This window comes from Rana temporaria, chromosome 1 (genome assembly GCF_905171775.1).
Source record: "Rana temporaria chromosome 1, aRanTem1.1, whole genome shotgun sequence".
NCBI classification, from domain to species: Eukaryota; Metazoa; Chordata; class Amphibia; order Anura; family Ranidae; genus Rana; species Rana temporaria.
Window position 1 is genome coordinate 3,113,496 of NC_053489.1, and position 9,356 is coordinate 3,122,851.

Genomic DNA, 9,356 nt, shown 5'->3' on the forward strand with positions numbered 1-9,356 from the left:
ACGACGTGCGAGACGCCATGTCCGACCATACTACAATCATGTCCGGGAACGCCATGCGCAGCCTGAGGACATCAAACTTTATGTCCTTGGTCAGGTCCAACATCAACTTAAGGCCGAGGTCATTCCCGCCCACGTGCAAGATAAGGACGTCGGGTCGGGCGGTCCAGTCGCGCATACTTATGCACTTCGGGAACAAGCCTGCTCCACAGCATCCCCCGTACCCCTATCCAGTGAATCCTTGCCTCCTCCCTGGGAAAACCCAGCTGTCTACCCTCCGGTCTTGCCTCTGCCCTCTTAGCCCCCCAATACACATAAGAGTGCCCCATTATCCATACCAGGGCCGGCGCCATACCTGCAAGACAAAAGAAAATAGCTCCAGCGTAACCTAGCAGCCTTGACCAGCGAGATGTACAACAACAAACAGTTATCAGCCCCCCCCTTTTTTTTTCATAATTTGACCAGCAAATGAGGACTTACATAAATGCGAAACCTATTGGACTCCCATCTCCCTATTTTCTTTACCGATTCCTCATCTAGCCCACACCTGGCTGCCTCAGTAGCTGCCCCAATTCTAAATGAATGGGACGAATATTCCTTGTCTGCCAAACCCAATGACCTCAAACAAGAGCGAAAAACTGCCGTGAACTGAAACCTGGATAGCGGCGACCCATCTGCATGTATTAATAACGACTTCCCTACTCCGGGGCGGTTCTCCAAAAATCTCCTTACCGCCCCCACCGGACATAAAGGTGACCCAGGCACCGCAAATACCAAGACCCGTTTTCCTCTCCCCTTTTGATCCGTCTTGGATTTTTTCAACCAAGAACCACCCTATCACTTTCACAACTCACCTCACTCCTCCAGATCCCGCCCTGTATCTTCTTGGAAGGGCTAACGAATTCCCCTATCCGGAATGCCCCAAAAAAGGCTAATGCAAACGCCGCATAAAATAATGTGACTTCGTAAGCCGAGGCGCAGACCTCCGACAAACAACCAAATAAACCCTGCAGCAATTCAAACGACACTGGCCGTCTGGCATCCCTGCTGGGCTTACCCCGCCTATAACCCTTTAGCGCCTGTCTAACCCAAAAATCCTTAGTGAAATCCGGCAGGCCTTGCCATTTGAACAAAAAGGCCAACGCCGCCACTTTCTTATTCAACCCGGATACTGATAAACCGGACTCCATCAACCGCGAAACAAAATACAACACCAGTAACCGCACTTCCGGACCCGTGATCTCCACCCCCGTTTCGCGGCCTACCTCAGACCACTCCTGCCAAACCTTGCTGTAAGCAGCCCACGTTGTCTCACTCACCGACTTCCGAATGCACCCGTGGGCTACTCCAAGGCAATCCTCCACAGCCAGTCGGGGCAGGTGGGTCCTTGCTGTTCCGCTTCCGGCGCCAACTCCCGAAACCTGGCCCACTGAAAACGAGATAACGCGTCAGCGATGACGTTTTCAACCCCCGGGATGTGCACTGCATACAGGAAAATATTCAGTTGCATGCAACGTAAAGTCAACCTCTGCAGCATTCGCACCACTGGTGCCGATGATGCAGTTGATTTGTTCAGCACCTGAACGACCCCCATGTTGTCTACGTGAAAGTGAACTTTTCGATCCCGAAAAGCCTCGCCCCACAGTTCCACTGCTAACACCACAGGGAACAGTTCCAAAAGTACCAGGTTTTTTGTAAAACCCGCCTGCACCCAACACTGAGGCCAAGAGCCCGCGCTCCATTTGCCTTGGAAAAAAGCTCCAAAGCCCATGGAACCCGCCGCATCGGTGAACAACTCCATGTCGAAGTTGCTGACCGGCTCCGCCATCCACAGCGCCCTCCCGTTAAAGGACTCCAAAAATGTATGCCAGACCCGTAAATCCTGCCTATGTGTCTTCAACAGCCGGATAAAGTGGTGTGGTGACTTAACCCCTGCCGTGCTGGCAGACAGCCGCCGGAAAAAGGCCCTACCCATGGGTATAATGCGACACGCGAAATTGAGCTTCCCCAACAGCGATTGGAGCTCTCGCAATGTCACCTTCTGAACTGACAACATACCTCGTACTTCGTCCCTCAACGCGTCCACCTTGCCGTCCGGCAATCTGCACTCCATGGCGGTAGAGTCTATCGTGATCCCCAAAAACGTGATCACCATCCTCGGACCCTCCGTCTTTTCTGGGGCCAACGGTACCCCAAACCGGTCCGCTATGTGCTCCAATGTACCCAAGAGTATTGCACACGTCTTGGACCCCCCCCCGGTCCCACGCAGAGGAAATCATCTAGGTAGTGGATGATAGAGCTGATGCCTGACACATCCCTGACCACCCATTCTACAAATGAACTAAACTGCTCAAACAGAGAGCACCACACCGAACATCCCATGGGCAGGCATTGATCCACAAAAAACTCACCGCCCCAAGTGCACCCCAGCAGGCGAGAGCTGTCGGGGTGCACCGGCAGCAGCCGGAAGGCCGCTTCCACGTCCGCCTTAGCCAACAACGCCCCTTCCCCGTAGTGGCGTACCCACGCCACCGCCGCATCAAAAGACGTGAAGCTAACCGCACAGGTGTCGGGGTCGATGGCGTCATTCACCGACCCCCCTTTTGGAAAAGAAAGGTGGTGAATTAGCCTGAATTTGTTCGGCTCCTTCTTTGGAACCACTCCCAAAGGCAAAACCACCAAATCGGGTAAGGGGGGCTCTGAGAAAGGGCCGCCATACGCCCCAACGCCACTTCCTTCATTAGTTTCTCCGAAACTACCTCAGGGTGCCGTAAAGCCGACCGCAAATTGCGAGGAACCGGCGGAATAACCTGCAACGAGCTTGGAATCCTAAAACCTTCCGCAAAGCCCTCTTCCAATAAACGGGCGGCCTGCCTGTCTGGATACCTACTTAGGAACGGACGCACCCTTTGGTTTTACTGGCCGGCTGTCCAGAGGAAGACGATCCACCGGCCCCTTCCCGAAAAGACTGATTCGGTACCCTGGCAGACGTCATGAGACGGACCCACAGATTGATATCTTTGTGGTCCCACCGCAAATCCGGCCGCATTGCCATCCTTTGCCTAAACTGCTCGTCATATCGCAGCCAAGCAGTACCCCCGTAAACCCTATATGCCTCTCCTATGGAATCCTGGTACCCAAAAAGCGCCGCACCGCACTCTGGCTTCTTAATGCAAATCACACTAGCTAGAATGCCAAATGCCTGCAACCAATTTGAGAAGGTACGCGGAATGAGCCGATACCTACGCTTTTCCTCGTCGTCTTTCTTGTAGTCATCCGGCTTAACCCTGTCCAGGTTGAACTTTTCCAATGGCAACAACGAAAATATCTCCACATACTCACCTTTTCCTATTTTTTCGCGTACCTCCGCCTTCAGGTGAGTCCCTAACGGCCCTTCAAAGCAAGCGTAGACCTCGCATTTCGCTGCGTCGGCCAGCCTGACAACATCCTGCCTTTCCGCCGGGGCCTTGTTACCCTCCTCCCCTTTGTTCTGCGCGCCCTCAACCACCGCTGGGGAGGGAGCGGGGGGGAAACCACCGGCACTGGGGACTGTACTAACCCCGCCGCAGGCACTACCACCGCTACACCCGTCTGTGGAGAGCCCCATGCCCCCGCCGGGCTAGGCCCACCCCCCCTTGTTCAAAACGGGCCACCAGCTCCTTAATCCCAACCAGGAACCCCTTAAAACTAGCCTCCTCACCCCTGGAAACCTCTGTCCCAGACCTGCCCTGGCTAACCCCCAGCATAGAAATAGCATTGTCAGCAGAGTTTGGAGAGGACTTACCGGGTTGCCTGGGGAGAGAATCCCCAGCCGACCGTCCCGATTCCACCGCTGCAGGAACATCCGCGCTGACCCCCTCATCCTCCGATCCGGACAGCTCCCCCTCAGACCGGTCCACAGCTTGATCGACCTCATCTGCTGAAAACCCCCCAGGGGAAGGATCCCTGGGAAGCGAAGGTCCTGCCGCCTCTTGGCTCCGCCCCCTCGCGTCGGACCCGCCGAAAGATTTCCTCGACGCTTTCCCCGAGCGGGGGGGGCTCTCTCCAGCCCTGCCGACCTCTCTCCTTGCTGACGATCCGTGTGCCTCCCCTTCTATCTGGCGCCGAGTCCCGGCCGCGGAGGTAGTAGGCCCGTGGCTCGCGGCCCTCGATGCAGTCTGCCGAGGCCCCCCCACGTGACTCCCCGCGTGGTGGGAGGGGCCCGCGCGCTCCGTGTCCCTGCGACGAACGGGCGAATCGGCCGACATGCAGCTCCCGGAGCGGCCGCCCGTAGAGCTGCGCTGGTGCTGGGGATTCCGTCCGGTGTCCCCCCCTGCGGGAGCGTTCCGTCGCTTGGCGGGGGGCCCGACGGGGCCCGAGACGCGGGATTCCCTGAGCGCATGACTCTTGGGGAGAGGTCAGGGGAGAAGCGCTCAGGCGGCTTGGAGCGCCTAGCTCGCGCTGACTCCCTCCCCCTGGTCTGTGGACCAGCAGCAGGCTGATCCATGATGGGGCCTAGGTTCTGCTGAACCCAATCCTGCCCCCTGGCTGAGGCTTCGGCCCTGAGCTCTGCAAGCAGCTCCTGTATGCGGGACATCTCTGTAAATTTCTCTAGGGGAAGTGTTACAGAAGTGGGAGGGCTCCTCTTATTTATACTGACCTGCCCTCCCCCTCCCCTTTCCCCCTGCCAATCCACTTCCCTCTCTCTTCCATTCCCAGCTTAACCACGTCATGCCAGCCCTCCGCCTATGGCATTCTTTCTTTTAGCTCCAGGCTTTTCTGTCCCTTCCAAAACACACAGTGACAGTGGTTTGTGTCACATTTCTCCCCTTTTAAAAACAGACTAACCAGGTTCCTGACCCTCAACTGGTCTGGACCTGTGTTAGTCACAAACTTCCACCCCAGGCAAACAGGAAAAGTAAAAGTACGACTCTGGCGCTGGGGAGCAAAATCGCACATACGGTCTCCCGGGAACAAAACCAGCTGCTGCAGAGTGGGAAAAACTGTCCGCACTCCTCTGATCCGGGGCTGGGTTGCAGATATTTGGGGGAGCTGAATAATCCTCTGCCCCGATGCCAACGCTTCAGCTGGTAGGGAACGTAGGCTGGTACGGCTATGCATTTGGGGAGGGAAAGGTACTTGCTTTTCTCCTGGTGTAGTTACCAGCCGCTGAGAAGGTATCTTGCAGGGACTATCTCCCGGATTCTTAATCTCTTTTTCTGATGCTGGGCAGAGACCAACAGCGCTCTGTCCTGTAGCCAGCACTTCTGCCGGGGGGACATATACAAAAGTTGGGTACAGCCGCTGGAGAGGGGGAAGGGTTTTCTCCCCTGCCCGTTCTGTGACCAGCCACTGGGGTGACTTCTGACAGGGGCTGTCTCCCAAACCCTCCAAAAATATACTGAGGGCTGGGCAGGGGACAGTGGAACTCTGCCCCGTAGCCAGCTCTTCTGCTGGGGGAATAAACACTGGGATAGTGTCCAAGTGCTGGGGAAACCGCTCACTGAGGTCATCCCTCGGACTCCCTGGATCTAACTCTGAGGGTGGGCAGAGGCCATCGGCACTCTGCCCTGTAGCCAGCACTTCTGATGGGGGGATAAGCACTGGTGTAGTGTCCAATAGCTGGGAGGGAGAATTGCTTCCTCCACTCCCGTTGGGGATATCTGCTGTTGGGGAAACAGCTCACGCAGATCATCTTTCAGACTCTCCGGATCCAACTCTTTTTCTGATGCTGGGCAGATGCCAGGGGCACTCTGCCCTGTAGCCAGCACTTCTGCTGGGCCACCGGATGCGATACTCTGGACTTGCTGCTGATCACCATTTCCCAGCCTTCCAGCGCCTGTCTCAACTCCCCTTTCTGAGACCTTCATGCTATTACCCTCCCTCGCTGCCTGGGGGACCTCCAGTGCGTTCCGGCATTCTAGTGACTCGCTAGAGCTTATGATCTACCAAAACCCCCAGATCCTTCTCCACTACGGATCCCCCCAGATCCTTCTCCACTACGGACCCCCCAGATCCTTCTCTACTACGGATCCCCCCAGATCCTTCTCCACTACGGACCCCCCAGATCCTTCTCCACTACAGGCCCCCCATATCCTTCTCCACTATGGATACCCCCAGATCCTTCTCCACTATGGATCCCCCCAGATCCTTCTCCACTACGGATCCCCCCAGATCCTTCTCCACTACGGATCCACCCAAATCCTTCTCCACTACGGATTCCCCCAGATCCTTCTCCACTAAGGATCCCCCCAGATCCTTCTCCACTATGGATCCCCCAGATCCTTCTCCACTGCGGATCCCCCCAGATCTTTACATTTATCAACATTAAACCTCATCTGCCACTTAGGCCTAGTACACACGAGAGGATTTATCCGCGGATACGGTCCACCGGACCGTTTCCGCGGATAAATCCTCTTGAGGATTTGCGAGGATTTGGATCCGATGGAGTGTACTCACCATCGGATGGAAATCCGCTCCGAAATCCCCTCGCGATGACGTGTCGCGCCGTCGCCGCGATGATGATGCGGCGACGTGCGCGACGCTGTCATATAAGGAATTCCACGCATGCGTCGAATCATTACGATGCATGCGGGGGATCCCTTCGGACGGATTGATCCGGTGAGTCTGTACAGACCAGCGGATCAATCCGTTGGGATGGATTCAAGCGGATAGATTTGAAAGCATGTCTTCAAATTTTCATCCGCTTCAAATCCATCCCAGGGGATAAAAATCCGCGGAAAGAGATCCGCTGGATTGTACACACCAGGGGATCTATCCGCTGGAGCCGGTCCGCGGATCAATTCCAGCGGATGGATCCTCTCGTGTGTACGAGGCCTTAGTCACCCCATTAGACAGAGCATCAAGGTTATTCCACTGCATAGCTTGGTGTCATCTGCAAAGACAGAAATGTTACTTTTGATCTCAGACACAATATCATTTATAAAGATATTAAAAAGTAAGGGTCTCAGCACTGAACCTTGGGGTACACCACTGATAACCTCGGACCATTCAGGCCCCGTACACACGAGAGGATCCATCCACTGAAAAATCTCAGCGGATCGGTTTCAGCGGATAGATCCCCTGGTGTGTACGTTCCAGCGGATATTTATCCGCGGATATTTCCGAATTCCAGCAGATAAAAATTTGTAGACATGTCTACAAATCTATCCGCTGGAATCGGAACCAGCGGATCGATCCGGTGGTCTGTACAGACTCACCGGATCGATCCGTCCGAACCCATCCCTTGCATGCGTCGTAATGATTCGACGCATGCGTGGATATCCTTATATGACAGCGTCGCGCACGTCGCCGCGTCATCATCGCGGCGACGGCGCGACACGTCATCGCGATGGGATTTCGGCGCGGATTTCGATCCGATGGTGAGTACACTCCATCGGATCAAAATCCGTGGAAATCCTCGAGAGGATTTATCCGCGGATACGGTCCGGTGGACCGTATCTGCGGATAAATCCTCTCGTGTGTACTAGGCCTCAGAGTAAGAATCATTAACCATGACTCTCTGAATTCTGTCTTTTAGCCAGTTTTCTATCCATTTACAAACTGATATATCCAATCCTGCAGATTTTACCTTACAAATGAGCCGTGTGTGCGGAACTGTATTGAATGCTTTTGCAAAATCCAAGTATACCACGTCCACAGCCACCCCTCTGTCCAAATATACCACATCCACTGCCACCCCTCTGTCCAAGTATACAATGTCCACCGCCACTCCTCTGTCCAAGTATACCACGTCCACCGCCACCCCTCTGTCCAAGTATACCACGTCCACCGCCACCCCTCTGTCCAAGTATACCACGTCCACTGCCACCCCTCTGTCCAAGTATACCACGTCCACTGCCACCCCTCTGTCCAAGTATACCACGTCCACAGCCACCCCTCTGTCCAAGTATACCACGTCCACCGCCACCCCTCTGTCCAAGTATACCACGTCCACCGCTACCCCTCTGTCCAAGGTTTTACTTACTTCTTCATAAAAAGAAATCAGTGAAAATTAAGAATTATATTTTCTCTTTGTCTATAGAGAGAGCAAAGATGAGAAAATGAGACTTACCCTTCGCAAAGGCCAAATCTTACAAGTTCACCAACAGATTCAGATTTAAACTTTTTCTTATACATGGGCCAAAAGTGAGCAGAGATCAATCCTCCGATAACGACATCTCCCTCTTGGTAATATTTATACTCAAACACTGGCATTATCATATCAAGTCTACAGAGAGATGCCGAGTTCTGGGTCAGTTCTACCCCAACGTATGTGATGGGAAGGAGGAGGATCAGCAGGTAACAGACACGGAGGAGAGGAGAAGATTTCATGGCACACAGCAGATCCTCTCAGTCACCGGCAGATCTGCTGAGGAAGAGACACAATCACCGGAACTTTATACACATCGCCTGACACCGATTTACACTACAGAACAAAGAACAGAAGAATAGGAGCTTCACTCTGAAAATATGAAATCCATATCAGGCAAAGCAACTGATCTAATAAAGTCGTGTATTATTTTATTTCATATTCAATACACTTTCCGTAGTTTTAAGTTCATTGAAATTCATAGTTTGTTTCTGGTAAAATTATATTTTTACATCACAGGGTTGAAAGAGAATGTCCAATAGAGGTGAATGAATCACTCAAAATTCGCTCTGATTTGTTGGGTTTTTGGAACCAAAACTCGCTCTGCTGGGGAAAATCCAACACAAAAAAAATATTAAATCGGTAAAATGAGTTACTATAGTTTTAACTGAGTTTGTAGGGGTGAGTATGGAAAGATAATTAAACATCTGTTTTTGTGCAGAATTACTGAACCCCATAGCACCCCATTGTACAGGATCGGTAGATCATTTCTGTAGTCTTCTTAGATGTTGAACCGCTTCAGCCCTGGACCATTTTGGTGGTCCATGACCGGCCCACTTTTTGCGATTCGGCACTGCGTTGCTTTAACTGACAAGTGCGTGGTCGTGCGATGTGGCTCCCAAACCAAATTTACCTCCTTTTTTCCCAGAAATAGATCTTTCTTTTGGTGGTATTTGATCACCTCTGTGGTTTTTATTTTTTTAACCTTTAAACAAAAAATGAGCGTCCATTTTGAAAAAAAAAAAACAATATTTTTTACTTTTTGCTATAATAAATATCCCCCCAAAAATATATATTAAAAAAACATTTTTTTCCCCTCAGTTTAGGCCGATACGTATTCTTCAACATATTTGTAGTACCATGCTCCGGTTGAGTAGGCGCTATTTGTAAATTTAGTTATCTGAGCTGTAGTTTAGTTCAGAATTGTATGCCAAATTATGGGTTTCTGTTCCAATTCAGCTGTGTTGCGCATCTTCCACCTTTTTTTTTTTAATTAGTTTTTATTAGG